The sequence below is a fragment of the Rutilus rutilus genome (assembly GCF_951802725.1).
Source record: "Rutilus rutilus genome assembly, chromosome: 8".
Lineage (NCBI taxonomy): Eukaryota > Metazoa > Chordata > Actinopteri > Cypriniformes > Leuciscidae > Rutilus > Rutilus rutilus.
Window position 1 is genome coordinate 5233789 of NC_140222.1, and position 16663 is coordinate 5250451.

Below are 16663 nucleotides of genomic sequence, written 5' to 3' on the forward strand. Positions count from 1 at the left end.
TCACCATGGGGGATATTCAACATCCATCAGAAATTGTCTTTTAGGAAAGCAAATAGTGATTATATATGAACTATACTGGCACAATAAAGCTGTATATTCATTTGCAGTCTGTCCCGTTGACCAACTCGCCGCTGGCCGGCTCCCAAATCTCTGTCCGCTGCGAACCTGGGAAACACAACACAACCTGATACCGGGTGAGCGGCCAAATTCCTCACATTCCTCCCTAAATACTCCTCGAAAAACGAGGAAAAACACACAGTATCTGTTTAAGCGTTCCCAGGTGTAAGTAAAATTAGCGCTATTAAACTGTGCTGATAAACTGACTCAATTAAAGAACGCTGGGCTACTTTAAATGCAAATGAGCTGGCAGTTTACCTCGACACTTCACAAAAATCATTTGTTTTTTCCAGTTTTGAGTTGGTTTTTGCTTCCACTGAGTTGAATCAGGTCTAATGCTGATTTTGTATCGGAAACTGGAGGAGAGACAGTCACGTAATCGACGTCAGCTAGCCGGACGATCAATCCAGAGAGCGTAAAGAGAGGAAACATCTCTACAGGGCTTTATCTTTGACTGATAGCGACACGGCTACGCTTGTGCGCTTGCTAACGCTAACCCATTAGGACCTACAGGGGGAAAAAACGCTGTTACCGCTAATAGAGCAGGAAACTAACGGAGCAAAGAGATGTACAGGAGGATTAGCAGAAGCAGAAAGCCGATGGAAATGTGGAAACCTGAAGAAAACATTTAGGACACGAGAAACCAGACCGCTAATCATGCTCATGATCAAAAACACACATTTCATCTACATAATATAATATAATATAATATAATATAATATAATATAATATAATATAATATAATATAATATAATATAATATAATATAATAAACACACAAAAAAAGAAATAAAAAAAGAAATAAATTTGTTCTAATTATTTAACAAATAATATAAAAAACATTTAGTATTTCATATTATGAATCAGAATAATAATAATAATAATAATAATAATAATAAATTGACTGGAAAAAACACACACACACAAAACAATCAAATATCAAAAAAAATATATATATATTTTTTTTAAATCACAAAAAGAAAATCAAATAAACAAATATTTTAAAAAGATTTAGTATTATCATAATAAAAAATAATAAAAATAAAGTTAGAATAAAATATTAAATATAATATACAATTTATAATAAATGTAAAAAAATTAAGCCAATTTTATTTATTTATAAAAAAAATAAATAATTTGCATCACCAGTGAAAACAATAAATAAATAATAATAATAATAACAAAAATATAAAGATGAAACATTATTCTTATTCTGACAAACTGACACAAAACAACTAAATACAAATTAAAATAAAAAAATCTAAATTTTATTTATTTATAGTTAAATAATATATATATATATTCATCAGCAACAACGATGAGACTGCCTATAGGGAGGAGATCAAGCACCTGGCCACATGGTGCACCGAAAATAACCAGCTCCTCAACACCACCAAAACGAAGGAGCTCATCGTGGACTTCAGGAAAGTGTCAAGAGGCACACACGACACCATCCACATCAATGGAATGGCTGTTGAGCGTGTCTCCAGTTTCAAGTTCCTGGGGACCCACATCTCGGCGGACATGACCTGGACAACCAACACCTCCAGCCTGGTCAAGAAGGCTCACCAGCGCCTCTTCTTCCTGAGGACACTGAGGAAGAATCAGCTTTCCTCCACTATCCTGGTGAACTTCTATCGCTGTGCAATAGAAAGCATCCTGACCAACTGTGCTACAGTGTGGTATGGGAGCTGTTCTGTTGCAGAGCGCAAGGCACTGCAGCGGGTGGTGAAAACCGCCCAGCGCATCACTGGGACTCCACTACCTGCCATCGAGCACATCCAGAGGAAACGCTGTCTGCATCGAGCTCGCAGCATCCTTAAGGACTCCTCTCACCCAGCCCACAGACTGTTTTCTCTCCTGCCTTCCGGCAGGCGTTTCAGGTGCCTCCGGACCAGGACCAGCAGACTAAAGAACAGTTTTTTCCCCAGAGCTGTCTCTTTATTAAACTCTAACCCTCATTGATCCCACTCCCCTCATATACTGATTGACTCTCCTCTCCCTCCTCACACCTGCCTCCATTTTGTTATTTGCAATACTATAATGTTCATTTGCACTGCTGACTGTTATTACAGTAACAACTGTTTACATATGCATCTTGCACTACTACCTTGACTGGAATATGCTCATTTGCACTGCCGACTGTTTATTTACAGTACCGACTGTTATATATACATTGCAATATCGTACCCTAACTGTAATATGCAATTACTTTCCACTGCACTCACTCGGATAGCTTCTGTCCAAACTTTATTTGCACTACTTTAAATCCATTGTTATACTGCTCATTAGCCTAACTTATACATATATCTATTTGTAAAATTCTGTTTATAGTAATATCCATCTGTATATTATGCTCACATTCTGTTTATAGTAACAGCCATCTGTATATATATTCATAGTACATATCTATCTGTAAAATTATGTTTATAGTAACAGCCATCTGTATATTATATTCAGTACATATCTATCTGTAAACATTCTGTTTATAGTAATAGCCATCTGTATATTATTATATTCAGTACATATCTAGCTGTAAATTCTGTTCACAGTAATAGTTATCTGTATATTATATTCATAGGACAATCTATCTGTAAATTTTTGTTTATAATAGTATTCAACTCTATATTTATTCAGTACATATCCATGTTCTGCACTTATGAACCACTGTATATCCTGCACTTGCTGCTATTGCACTTCTGGTTAGACCTAAACTGCATTTCGTTGCCTTGTACCTGTACTTGTGTAATGACAATAAAGTTGAATCTAATCTAATCTAATCTAATATATATATATATATATATATATATATATATATATATATATATATATATACAGTTGGTACAGAAAGTATTCAGACTCCCTTAAATTTTTCATTTTGTTATATTGCAGCCATTTGCTAAAATCATTTAAGTTCATTTTTTTTCCTCATTATTGTACACACAGCACCCCATATTGACAGAAAAACACAGAACTGTTGACATTTTTGCACATTTATTAAAAAAGAAAAACTGAAATATCACATGGTCCTAAGTATTCTGACCCTTTGCTGTGACACTCATATATTTAACTCAGGTGCTGTCCATTTCTTCTGATCATCCTTGAGATGGTTCTACACCTTCATTTGAGTCCAGCTGTGTTTGATTATACTGATTGGACTTGATTAGGAAAGCCACACACCTGTCTATATAAGACCTTACAGCTCACAGTGCATGTCAGAGCAAATGAGAATCATGAGGTCAAAGGAACTGCCTGAAGAGCTCAGAGACAGAATTGTGGCAAGGCACAGATCTGGCCAAGGTTACAAAAACAATTCTGCTGCACTTAAGGTTCCTAAGAGCACAGTGGCCTCCATAATCCTTAAATGGAAGACGTGTGGGACGATCAGAACCCTTCCTAGAGCTGGCCGTCCGGCCAAACTGAGCTATCGGGGGAGAAGAGCCTTGGTGAGAGAGGTAAAGAAGCCAAAGATCACTGTGGCTGAGCTCCAGAGATGCAGTCGGGAGATGGGAGAAAGTTGTAGTAAGTCAACCATCACTGCAGCCATCCACCAGTCGGGGCTTTATGGCAGAGTGGCCCGACGGAAGCCTCTCCTCAGTGCAAGACACATGAAAGCACACCTGAAGGACTCCAAGATGGTGATAAATAAGATTCTCTGGTCCAAGATAGAACTTTCTGGCCTTAATTCTAAGCGGTATGTGTGGAGAAAACCAGGCACTGCTCATCACCTGTCCAATACAGTCTCAACAGTGAAGCATGGTGGTGGCAGCATCATGCTGTGGGGGTGTTTTTCAGCTGCAGGGACAGGACGACTGGTTGCAATCGAGGGAAAGATGAATGCGGCCAAGTACAGGGATATCCTGGACGAAAACCTTCTCCAGAGTGCTCTGGACCTCAGACTGGGCCGAAGGTTCACCTTCCAACAAGACAATGACCCTAAGCACACAGCTAAATTAACGAAGGAGTGGCTTCACAACAACTCCGTGACTGTTCTTGAATGGCCCAGCCAGAGCCCTGACTTAAACCCAATTGAGCATCTCTGGAGAGACCTGAAAATGGCTGTCCACCAACGTTTACCATCCAACCTGACAGAACTGGAGAGGATCTGCAAGGAGGAATGGCAGAGGATACCCAAATCCAGGTGTGAAACACTTGTTGCATCTTTCCCCAAAAAGACTCATGGCTGTATTAGATCAAAAGGGTGCTTCTACTAAATACTGAGCAAAGGGTCTGAATACTTAGGACCATGTGATATTTCAGTTTTTCTTTTTTAATAAATGTGCAAAAATGTCAACAATTCTGTGTTTTTCTGTCAATATGGGGTGCTGTGTGTACAATAATGAGGAAAAAAAAAGAACTTAAATGATTTTAGCAAATGGCTGCAATATAACAGAGTGAAAAATTTAAGGGGGTCTGAATACTTTCTGTACCCACTGTGTGTATATATATATATAAAATCGATATTTTTGTGTGAAATATGATCTGTACATGTTTTTATGCGTTTCACCCTCTTAAGGTTTTAATTTAGCAATATTGTGAAAGCCTGAGCTCATGCTGAGCATTGTGTGTTAAATATGTCATGATAAATGTGTGTGTGAATACAGATGTGTCCAGATCTTCCACTAAGCTGATAATATGTATATATCCGAAGACTAGACAGGGGATTGTGAGGTGCCGAACGGCTCGGATGGGATCCGGATGAGGTGAAAGGGATCATGGGAAGACGACAGTGAAGCGAGTTTCCCTGATCAATATCGGCTTCATCCCATCGCTCGTCCGCCGTCTACATCTTCATTTACACCGGACACGAACAACAAAACAACACACACTCTCAGGAAGGGTTTCATTTTCTTGTGGAGTGACAGGAATGAGGAGAAGGTCAAAGCCAAATATCAGTTATTTTTATTTTTATTCAATTAACATGAGGTTTGCAGTTATTGCAATGACTGAAAATGGTAAACTAGTTTAGAAAATCATTATTTAATTATTATATATAAAGGTAAAAATTACAATTTACCACATTACAATTTTTTTTATATTATATAAATATAATAATAATATAAGTATTAAATATATTCATTAATAAATATATTGTGTGTTTGACTGGTAAATATAAATAATATTGAATAATTTCATATTCATGTATTTATTTGTAATAAAAAGTAATACACACACATAAATATATGACTGATAATATTAACTATTTTTTTAATTACAATGAATATGTATTTTTTTTAAAATATTAATATATTTATGTATTAATATATTCCATTTTATATATATTCCTAAATTTTTTTCATATTTTCTAAATTATATAAATTATATAAATATTATAATATATAAAAATATAAATATTTAATATATTCATAAATAAATATATTGTGTAATATTTTTTAATTTTACTGATAAATATAAAGAGTTTTAATAAAAAATAAAAAAATAAAAAAAATACATACATATATTAGTATTGGTATTGTAGTATTGGTAAACTATTTTATATTATCAGTCAAATTAAAATGAATATGTATTTTTAAAAATGTATATTAACATTTATTTATCAATATACTGCATATTTTATGTAATATATATATATATATTTAAGAGTTTGAATAATTTTATATTTATTTATTTATAATTAATATAAAAACACAATATTAATAACTATATACATAGAATTATTACTACACAATTGATTGTTAATTCTTAAAATTTTAAAGAAATTAAAAGCTCAACGGAACAAAACTATTTTAAATAGGGGGGAATCAGACATTGAATGTGTTTAAAACTAGCTAAGTTACTTCTATGCCAGATAATACTTTATCTAATAGTTCCCAAACAAAACCTTGGGATTTGTGCCTCTAATACCATGAAAGAGTGAGACGCCTATAAGCCTTCATCATTCTCCCATCACATAACCCCAGTCACGCATCCCATATGGCAATCTCATGCATCCTGATCGGATTATCCCACAACAGACCAATAAAGATGTAAAGAGTGTATGAAACTGGTGGAGTCTACACACACACACACACCGACACCGGCGGAAGAGCCACTGCCTGCATTCATTCAATTATCCATGAGCGCAGATGAATCATTCATGGATATTATGTCAGCAGACGAAAACTGCAGACGACAAGCACGCGGCGGACGGAGGAGAACAAACGAACGTCGTCTTCCTCTGTTTGTCCGGATGCATTAACCTCAGGAGACCTCGTGGGGAGAATGATCTCAGCGGGGCGGGAAGACGGATGAAATGTTGAGGTGACCTTCGAGCTTCACCGTCTTCTAAGTGCTCGGTGTGAACGAGGGTCGTATCATCCATCCATCCGTCTCCCACTGACCGGGTCTCCAGCTGACCTTTACCGTGAGTCACAAACACATTAAACGCCCTGTCATCGCACTGCTTTTACACAATACGCTTTCTGAAGGTTGTCAAACAAACGCTTAATGCTTGTCAGTTACTCTACAGACAAAAAAAATGCTTGCCTTTCATTAAAATTCAGCTTTTTCCGCCTCAAAAATTAATTTCCTTTCCTGATGACATCATCAAGTACTCACATTTTTAAACTCCGCCCCTCAAGCCCTCGGCCGTATACTTGCATTCATCCGCCTCTAAAACGAATTTCCTTTTCTGACATCATCAAGTACTCACTTTTTTTAAACTCCGCCCCTCAAGCCCCCAGCCATAAACTTGCATTCATCCGCCTCTAAAACGAATTTCCTTTTCTGACATCATCAAGTACTCACTTTTTTTAAACTCCGCCCCTCAAGCTCCCGGCCATATACTTGCATTCATCCGCCTCTAAAACGAATTTCCTTTTCTGATGACATCAAGTACTCACTTTTTTAAAACTCCGCCCCTCAAGCGCTCGGCCATATACTTGCATTCATCCGCCTCAAAAACGAATTTCCTTTTCTGATGACATCATCAAGTACTCACTTTTTTAAACTCCGCCCCTCAAGCTCCCGGCCATATACTTGCATTCATCCGCCTCTAAAACGAATTTCCTTTTCTGATGACATCATCAAGTACTCACTTTTTTAAACTCCGCCCCTCAAGCTCCCGGCCATATACTTGCATTCATCCGCCTCTAAAACGAATTTCCTTTTCTGACATCATCAAGTACTCACTTTTTTTAAACTCCGCCCCTCAAGCTCCCGGCCATATACTTGCATTCATCCGCCTCTAAAACGAATTTCCTTTTCTGATGACATCATCAAGTACTCACTTTTTTAAAACTCCGCCCCTCAAGCCCCCGGCCATATACTTGCATTCATCCGCCTCAAAAACGAATTTCCTTTTCTGATGACATCATCAAGTACTCACTTTTTTAAACTCCGCCCCTCAAGCTCCCGGCCATATACTTGCATTCATCCGCCTCTAAAACGAATTTCCTTTTCTGATGACATCATCAAGTACTCACTTTTTTAAACTCCGCCCCTCAAGCTCCCGGCCATATACTTGCATTCATCCGCCTCAAAAACTATTTTTCTTTTCTGATGACATCATCAAGAACTCACTTTTTAAAACTCCGCCCCTCAAGCCCCCGGCCATATACTTGCATTCATCCGCCTCTTAAAAGAATGTTCTTCCCTGATGACATCATCAAGTACTCACATTTTTAAACTCCGCCCCTCAAGCCCCCAGCCATATACTTGCATTCATCCGCCTCAAAAACGAATTTTCTTTTCTGATGACATCATCAAGTACTCACTTTTTTTAAACTCCGCCCCTCAAGCGCTCGGCCGTATACTTGCATTCATCCGCCTCTAAAACGAATTTCCTTTTCTGATGACATCATCAAGTACTCACTTTTTTTAAACTCCGCCCCTCAAGCGCTCGGCCTTATACTTGCATTCATCCATCTCTAAAACGAATTTCCTTTTCTGATGACATCATCAAGTACTCACATTTTTAAACTCCGCCCCTCAAGCCCCCAGCCATATACTTGCATTCATCCGCCTCAAAAACGAATTTTCTTTTCTGATGACATCATCAAGTACTCACTTTTTTTAAACTCCGCCCCTCAAGCTCCCGGCCATATACTTGCATTCATCCGCCTCAAAAATTAATTTTCTTTTCTGATGACATCATCAAGTACTCACTTTTTAAAACTCTGCACCTCAAGCCCCCGGCCATATACTTGCATTCATCCACCTCTTAAAAGAATGTTCTTCCCTGATGACATCATCAAGTACTCACATTTTTAAACTCCGCCCCTCAAGCCCCCAGCCATATACTTGCATTCATCCGCCTCAAAAACGAATTTTCTTTTCTGATGACATCATCAAGTACTCACTTTTTTTAAACTCCGCCCCTCAAGCGCTCGGCCGTATACTTGCATTCATCCGCCTCTAAAACGAATTTCCTTTTCTGATGACATCATCAAGTACTCACTTTTTTTAAACTCCGCCCCTCAAGCGCTCGGCCTTATACTTGCATTCATCCGTCTCTAAAACGAATTTCCTTTTCTGATGACATCATCAAGTACTCACTTTTTTAAACTCCGCCCCTCAAGCTCCCGGCCATATACTTGCATTCATCCGCCTCAAAAACTAATTTTCTTTTCTGATGACATCATCAAGAACTCACTTTTTAAAACTCCGCCCCTCAAGCCCCCGGCCATATACTTGCATTCATCCACCTCTTAAAAGAATGTTCTTCCCTGATGACATCATCAAGTACTCACATTTTTAAACTCCGCCCCTCAAGCCCCCAGCCATATACTTGCATTCATCCGCCTCAAAAACGAATTTTCTTTTCTGATGACATCATCAAGTACTCACTTTTTTAAACTCCGCCCCTCAAGCCCCCGGCCATATACTTGTATTCATCCGCCTCTAAAACTAATGCTCTTCCCTGATGACATCATCAAGTACTCACTTTTTTAAACTCCGCCCCTCAAGCCCCGGCCATATACTTGCATTCATCCGCCTCTAAAACTAATGTTCTTCCCTGATGACATCATCAAGTACTCACTTTTTTAAACTCCGCCCCTCAAGCCCCCGGCCATATACTTGCATTCATCCGCCTCTAAAACTAATGTTCTTCCCTGATGACATCATCAAGTACTCACTTTTTTAAACTCCGCCCCTCAAGCCCCCGGCCATATACTTGCATTCATCCGCCTCTAAAACGAATGTCCTTTTCTGATGACATCATCAAGTACTCACTTTTTTAAACTCCGCCCCTCAAGCGCTCGGCCGTATACTTGCATTCATCCGCCTCTAAAACTAATGTTCTTACCTGATGACATCATCAAGTACTCACTTTTTTAAACTCCGCCCCTCAAGCCCCCGGCCATATACTTGCATTCATCCGCCTCTAAAACGAATGTCCTTTTCTGATGACATCATCAAGTACTCACTTTTTTAAACTCCGCCCCTCAAGCCCCCGGCCATAAACTTGCATTCATCCGCCTGTAAAATGAATGTCCTTTTCTGATGACATCATCAAGTACACGTATTTTCTTCATATACTTTACATATACTTTTCACAATCCTATTAAAAACAGGCAGTCAAATTAAAGTCCCACCCCAAATTTTTTTTCTCATTGAACCTCCTGTTTCACAGAAATAAATACTAAGTAAAATGGGTTGCAAACATCATGTAAGGAATGTGAATTCACATACTATCCATTCTTTACATTATGCAAAATGGTTATTAGTGCAGTAATCATTGCATGTCATAAAAGACTATAATTTGCCGTTGCTTATATTATTATTTTTTGTGAAATTAATCAGCGATTTCTGAGTGAAAATCGTTTCAAAGTAAATCCTTCAACACTTCCCCCCCCCCAGTTTATTTACTTCCTAAAAACCCATTTTTGGTCTCGGTTTCAAACAATTCATTGTTACGTCATTCTACAGACAAAAAAAAAGTTTGACTTTCATTAAAATACAGCTTTTTTTGCCTCTAAAATGAATTTCCTTTTCTGATGACATCATCAAGAACTCACTTTTTTTAACCCCGCCCCTCAAACCACCAGCCATATATTTTGCATACACGTTTCTCCATCCAATCAACAGCAGACAGTCAGGTTTTTTTCCACCGAACCTCCTGTTTCACTGAAATACATCACTTTACGAAGTAAAATGGGTTGCGAACATCGTTTAACAAATCTGAATTCATATATACTATTTAAATAGTTTATGGCATACTACTTTCTAGGGAACTTTTAAAGTACTCGGTTATAAAAGATATTGCAAATTGCAAACCCCGCCCCCTTGATAACTTTGCCAAGATAATGATTCCCCCTTTTCTAGTTGACCCGTACACTATGGATGAACTTGGATCCGCCTGAAGCGTTTATATTCCCAGAGGTGCGTAACACTCTTTCTCCATCTTGTCTGACACCGCAGCCCATCATTCTTTTATATGCACCCGTTGCTTTCTGCAGGCCCCCTGTGCGAGCGCAGGTACACATCAAACCCATTAAAGTGTCAGGCTCCAGCGCATAAAGGCTGATGCCTTCCTGGAAACGCCAGCAAAGGATAAATTCTGCTGCGAACAAGCGGGAGGTCCGAGAACAAGAGCCCGGGCTCTTCACTGTCGGCTCACACAGGTGTCGAAGCACAGTCTGCACACTCACTGCAAGCAGAGGATCTCGTCACACACTGTACAGGACACTGAGAGACGGGGAGCCTGCGCCTGAGCGTTTCTGGAGGTGTACGTCTCAAACAAAGGTAAAGCAGAGTTGGAACACAGAATTTAAAATAAATAAATTCTCTAAAATAAAATCTCTAATTTCTAAAGTATATAAATATGAATAAAAAATAAAATTAAACTGAGATCTCTTATTTTTTTATGTAAATAAATATAAAAATCATAAAATAAAATAAAAATAAGATGATTTAGATCCCCCAATTGTATAAAAAAAATCTAATAAAATGTAAATGTCTTGTTTTTAAAGGACATAAATATACATGTAATATAAAAATAATCAAAGATCAAAATAATAAAAAATAATAATTGAATTTCTAAAATATACAAATATAAAATTGAGAAAATCAGAAAATTGAGACCGATTATATAAAAAAAATAAATGAAATAATATTTTGGTCTCTTGTTTGTAAAGTACGTAAATATAAATAAAATCATACAGCAAAATAAGAAATAAAATAAAAAAGTTAATTATTTTAATCCTCTAATTGCATAAAATAGAAAATAAAATTTAGATCTCATTTCTAAAATATATAAATATAGTAATAATTAAATAATATAATAAAATAAGGTACATTTCTAAAGCATATAATAATAATTTATTGCGAATTCATTGATAAATACAGTTAGCAGAAAAACAATACTGACAATGCCATCAATGCAGTCAAAGTCAAACTAACGACTAACATGTACTGGAAACTCTTCCATAGAGCGGGAAAACTCGGTGTTAGCACACTGCTAATGCTAATGCCCAGATCCTCATACACACCGGCTAAATATATTTGTGGAAATCATCCAAACCAACACTTTTCGCAAGCATTAAGACCTGAAGAGTAAATGAAGTACGTTAAGCAGAGCTCCAGCAACTCTTAGGACACTCGTGTTGTTTCACGGCCCATAATCCTCTCTTCCTGCTCATTATGTGTGTGTTTTACAGCGGGTAGTGTCATGGATTCACGGAGGCAAGCGTCGCTCATGAAAAGCGCTCATCCTGCTCAAGCGCAGGCCATCCGTCTCCACACAACAAGGCCTGCTGGGATACGACAACACATCAAAATATTCCTGAAATCCTTCACGTGTTCAGACGCTCGCTGAAGGTCTGAGAACAGCCAACACAATCTGACACACACAGAACAAAAACTGCTTCTCTGAAAGACCTTCAGAGCTGAACACACTCGAAACACACTGGAATTTAAGCTCCATTCGCTCTGAAACATCAACAGGTAACGTCTTGATATGTATTATATGTATATATATATATATATATATATATATATATATATATGTGTGTGTGTGTGTGTATGTATGTATATATATATATATATATATATGTGTGTGTGTGCGTTTGTGTATGTATGTATATAAAACATACATTTTTACAAAACAAAACAAATATATATATATATGACCAAATGACCAAAATTTGCAAAATATGGGTTGAGTGCAATACAAGATTGACAGCCTTATTTTCAACAACACAACCTTCAAAAGATAAATAATAATTAAATTAATAAATAAATAAATAGTTGCTCCTTGAGACATCCTACAGACATTTTACAGTATTGGATGGATGACTGGAAAAAATGATAGATAGATAGATAGATAGATAGATAGATAGATAGATAGATAGATAGATAGATTCATTGGTAGATTTCCTCCATCATAAATGACTTGTGTCAAAAACCACCAAGCCAACATTTGAGATGCTGCGATGCGATTGGTCCGCTGGTTAGTCCAGTTATCCAATCACAGCCTCCGCTGAGGCAAAGTCGCATGAGGTTTATGTTGTGGATTTATGTTTAAATGTGTTCAATTGTAGTTTATGCGCATGTCGTCTTTATCGGAAAAAACATACGTTTTTTTACGTGCATTTTTAGAATTTGCCGTTTCCATGCAGACGTTTTTTTTTTGCGATATCCCAAAATGCATAAATAAATAAACAGTTGCTCTTCGAGTGAACAAATGCTTATGTAAAACAATAATTTATTGAAGTTATTGTCCATTTTCACCAATGAAAACGTACGATCATTCAGGTAAAATATGGCTTGAGGGCGTTACGACACTGACGTCATTTTCACTGAATAATAAATAAATAAAATGATGTTGCTCTTTTGAGTTAACAATAGTTGTGCGGTTTAATGAGCTTTGTTACGTCATCAGCTCTTCCTCCTATAACAAGCGAGTGTAAAGCGAGAGGCTGCTGTGGAAACGAGCGCTGGATCAATCCGCCGGGCACTGGAGCGATGGACGGCCCCTGGGAGCCCTGCGTAAATAACACAATGTCCATTCATGCAGCAACGACACGCATTTCCATACATAAGCAATGACAGGTACTTATCCCACTTCGCTGCCGGGAGAACTAGGAGCACATCACAAGACAAATCTGGAAACTGCAACACAAGTGCACTTGATTCAGGCCAAACGAGTTTTACCTGTGGGAATTAACACACGATCTCCCTTGAGAGACTTTTAGAGACATAAAGATATTCAACAAACATTTAATGCAGTCGAGTGCAGTGCGTTTCACTTGAGATGTGAACGTAAGTCCATAAAGGGGTGTGGCTTTGAATTACTCTCCTGTCAAGCCTGGTTTTATGCAAATGCAGCACACACACACTTCCCATCGGATCCACTGTAAACCACACCACTCCGAGACGGCATGTCCATTACTGTGCAAAAATACAAATCCATCCATCATGAAATATTAAAGACTGAGCAGAATGACCCGGGCAAGAAACGAAAACACCCTTCCTTCAACTCGTGTATCACGCAGATCTCACACACTGATTCATAAAAAAACATATTCAAGACTGGAGGGACTAAAAGCAAATGTTTAGTGAATGAAAACCGATATCCTGAATATCGGACGCGTTTCCATCACCGATTGAGTTCAGCGCAGACACAATCAAACACAAGATGCTGAACATTTCACACTGACCAGACACATTTTACAATAAAACATCACTGCATATATTTGCATTTTATATAATATGCACAATACACTAATTAGAAAAAAAAGAAAAAAAAAGAAATTCCCTCACGCGCAGCATCAGTTTTGCACCGCGCAATTTATTTCTAAACTAAGATATTCATAAATGCTTCACTCGCGCTTTCTGACTTCGGAGATGAAATCATCTAAAACCAGTGTCTTCATGTGGTTATGATGATGGTTTAGTCGGCTGAAATGAGGTGTTGTTCACTAGTTTTCAGCAGGTGGGCATTGCTGAACTGAATCTCCTGAAAGATCGCGTCAGTCTGCATGTACACATCAGATGCATAAACGCACAGCGCTACTTTCATCTGAAATATGCTGTCCTCAACACGTTCCCGTACTTGATATCAGATATATGAGGCTGGCACGCGCACGGTGGCATCGATTCTCAGTTTACACAAGCGAGGCTTTGGCTTCTGGAGGGGAGGATGACTGTCCCGCGGACTTGAGCTGGCAAATTAAAGCAGAGAAACGCGCTGTAAAGTCTTAAAACGCATCGAAACTGACTTTATTCTTAATGCGCAAAACGCGTCTGGAGCGCAAACTGCGCACTGGGCACCACCTTCTCCACGCGCTTCAGGATATCCACACACTTCAGTTGAAGTGGATAAAAACGGGCGTTTCATTTCCAATCATTTCTGACATTCACGTAAAGTGTCTGCTGTCACATTTCAACTGCTCTTACCTTGTTTTAACGAGCGCGTTCCTGCGTTCTCCCTGATTCTGCACGCGCAAAACCCCCTTACATCTTCATGAGCATCGCGCCAAGGAATAAATAACGATAATAATCCAAGGAGAGGGCAGATCCAAGGAGATAGAGAGCTCCGCGTGTGGACGGTGGCGAATAACGCTTTAAATCCCCCGGATAGCGCTGCGTCTCGCTCGGCGCGTCTGATTTCAAGCTCCGCTCCGGAGAAACCACAGCTGTGCGCGCTGAGGAGAGCTGGAGGGTGACGTCATGGACACGCCCACCCCCACCTCTCTCTCTCTCTCTCTCTCTCTCTCTCTCTCTCTCTCTCTCTCTCTCTCTCTCTCTCTCTCAGTCTCGGACTCCGCCCCTCCATCGCAATACACTTTTCTGACTCCGCCCCTTTCAGTAACGCGCGGACTCCAGCCACGCCCCTTTAGACTCTTGTGATGGGATGAATCGCGTGAAGAAACGTCCATTTCACCTCAAATTCTCATGACAATTACATGAATTTTTATTTATCCTCAATTAGGACTCTTATTAAATATGTATTACTGTAATACAGTAACCAAAATCTTAATGGGATTAAAATATAATATTAATATAATATACTATTATATATATATATATTTTTTTTTTTTTCATTAAAGCATAAATGAAGGGTAGTAGAGTTATAGGACATGATGTATTCTTCACGATTCAAATATTAATATAATTATTTATCATTTAAATAATTCATGAATTAAAATGTTTGAATAATAATTTGCAAAAAATGTGTGTTGTCAAAAAAAGTTTGTAAATATATAATGTGTGTGTGTGTGTATGTATATATATATATATATATATATATATATTTATAACTTTTATGTTGGATGCGATAAGGCGATCTGACAGCACTAAATAAAATAATTTCATTATACGTTTTTCAAGTACAGTAATGAGAATGAGTTTAAAGTAAAAATAACTTAACTCTAAAAAACAGAATTATAATGTAAAAATGCTACAGTAAGACTATTAACTGCTATAATATTTATTGTAAAAATAATAATAATAGATTTAACAGATTTAATGTTTGTATTAAAAATGTAAAACAAACTATTTATTCATTTTTATAATAATTGGCAAAAATAATTATACTTTTTTTTCCATATTACAGTAATGATATCTTAAAAAAAAAGTAATAAGCATAACTTCACTATAAATAAACAGAATTATAAAGTAAAAATGCTACTGTAAAATTATTTAAAATGATTGTAATAATGATAATATTTAAGCACATAACTACTAATTTGATATAAAATACAATAAAAAAGGTGTGTATATATATCATTTAGAATTTTTCTTTTGATTTTAAGATAAAATATAGGTGCGTTCATGTAATTACGAGATTTCAACTTGTAAAAAGCGTCCTTGTAGAACTCGTAATTACAACTTGTAAACTTGGAACTTTCCGAGATCTCCCACTTGTACCACCTGACCATGTTGTTGCCACAGAAACACACAACATCAAGTGCTGTCGTCATCTCGAAATTACGGTAATTGCGATGTGGCGTGAACACAGCATATGACCCAACAAAATTCAAATGCGCTAAAATTCAAATCAGAGTGCATTATGGGTGTTGAAGTTTTTGGCAAAAGAGACCTCTAGGACTTTGTTTTCTCTAGTTCTTTCATGTCGGCCCAGATCCGGCTCACATCCGGCACGAATCCAATGAATCCAGATGTATCAGATGTGGCCCGGATCTGGGCCGACACTGTGTTGCTGTCTGGGGAAAGAATGGGTTAACACACACACACACACACACACACACACACACACACACACACACACACACACACACACACACAGCCAAGTTTTATTAAAAGCCAGCAGTGAATTCTCCAATTATTATAGATTTAATTTTTGTATAAAAAAAAAACGGTAAAAAAACCAATACAAACCCCCCCCCCAGCTATTATGCCATGTATAATTTATCATTATGATTGAATTTGATATACATTTTTTTATTAGTATTAATTTAATTTAAAAAAATATAATAATTGGCAAAATAATTATATACTTTTCCATATTACAGTAATGAGAGTTAGATTTTTTATTTTTATTAACTAAGTTACATGATGTGGATTTTTCTTAATTAACTTTAGTAAAAACGCTACAGTGAAACTATTTAAAAATAAATATTATAAAAATGACCATATTTAAG

At 37.3% G+C, this 16663-nt stretch overlaps 1 protein-coding gene across 5 annotated transcripts in view; it reads right to left on the reverse strand.

Annotated features, from left to right (window-relative positions):
- Window positions 1–14723, reverse strand: part of ptprsa (protein tyrosine phosphatase receptor type Sa) — a 212311-nt gene extending 197588 nt beyond the window's left edge. For all 5 annotated transcript variants that reach the window (XM_084415711.1, XM_084415709.1, XM_084415710.1 and 2 more), the window contains exon 1: window positions 14457–14723. The gene's annotated coding sequence lies outside the window, so the exon portion shown is untranslated. The remainder of the gene's footprint in view (window positions 1–14456) is intronic.
- Between the last annotated feature and the right edge of the window lie 1940 nt (window positions 14724–16663).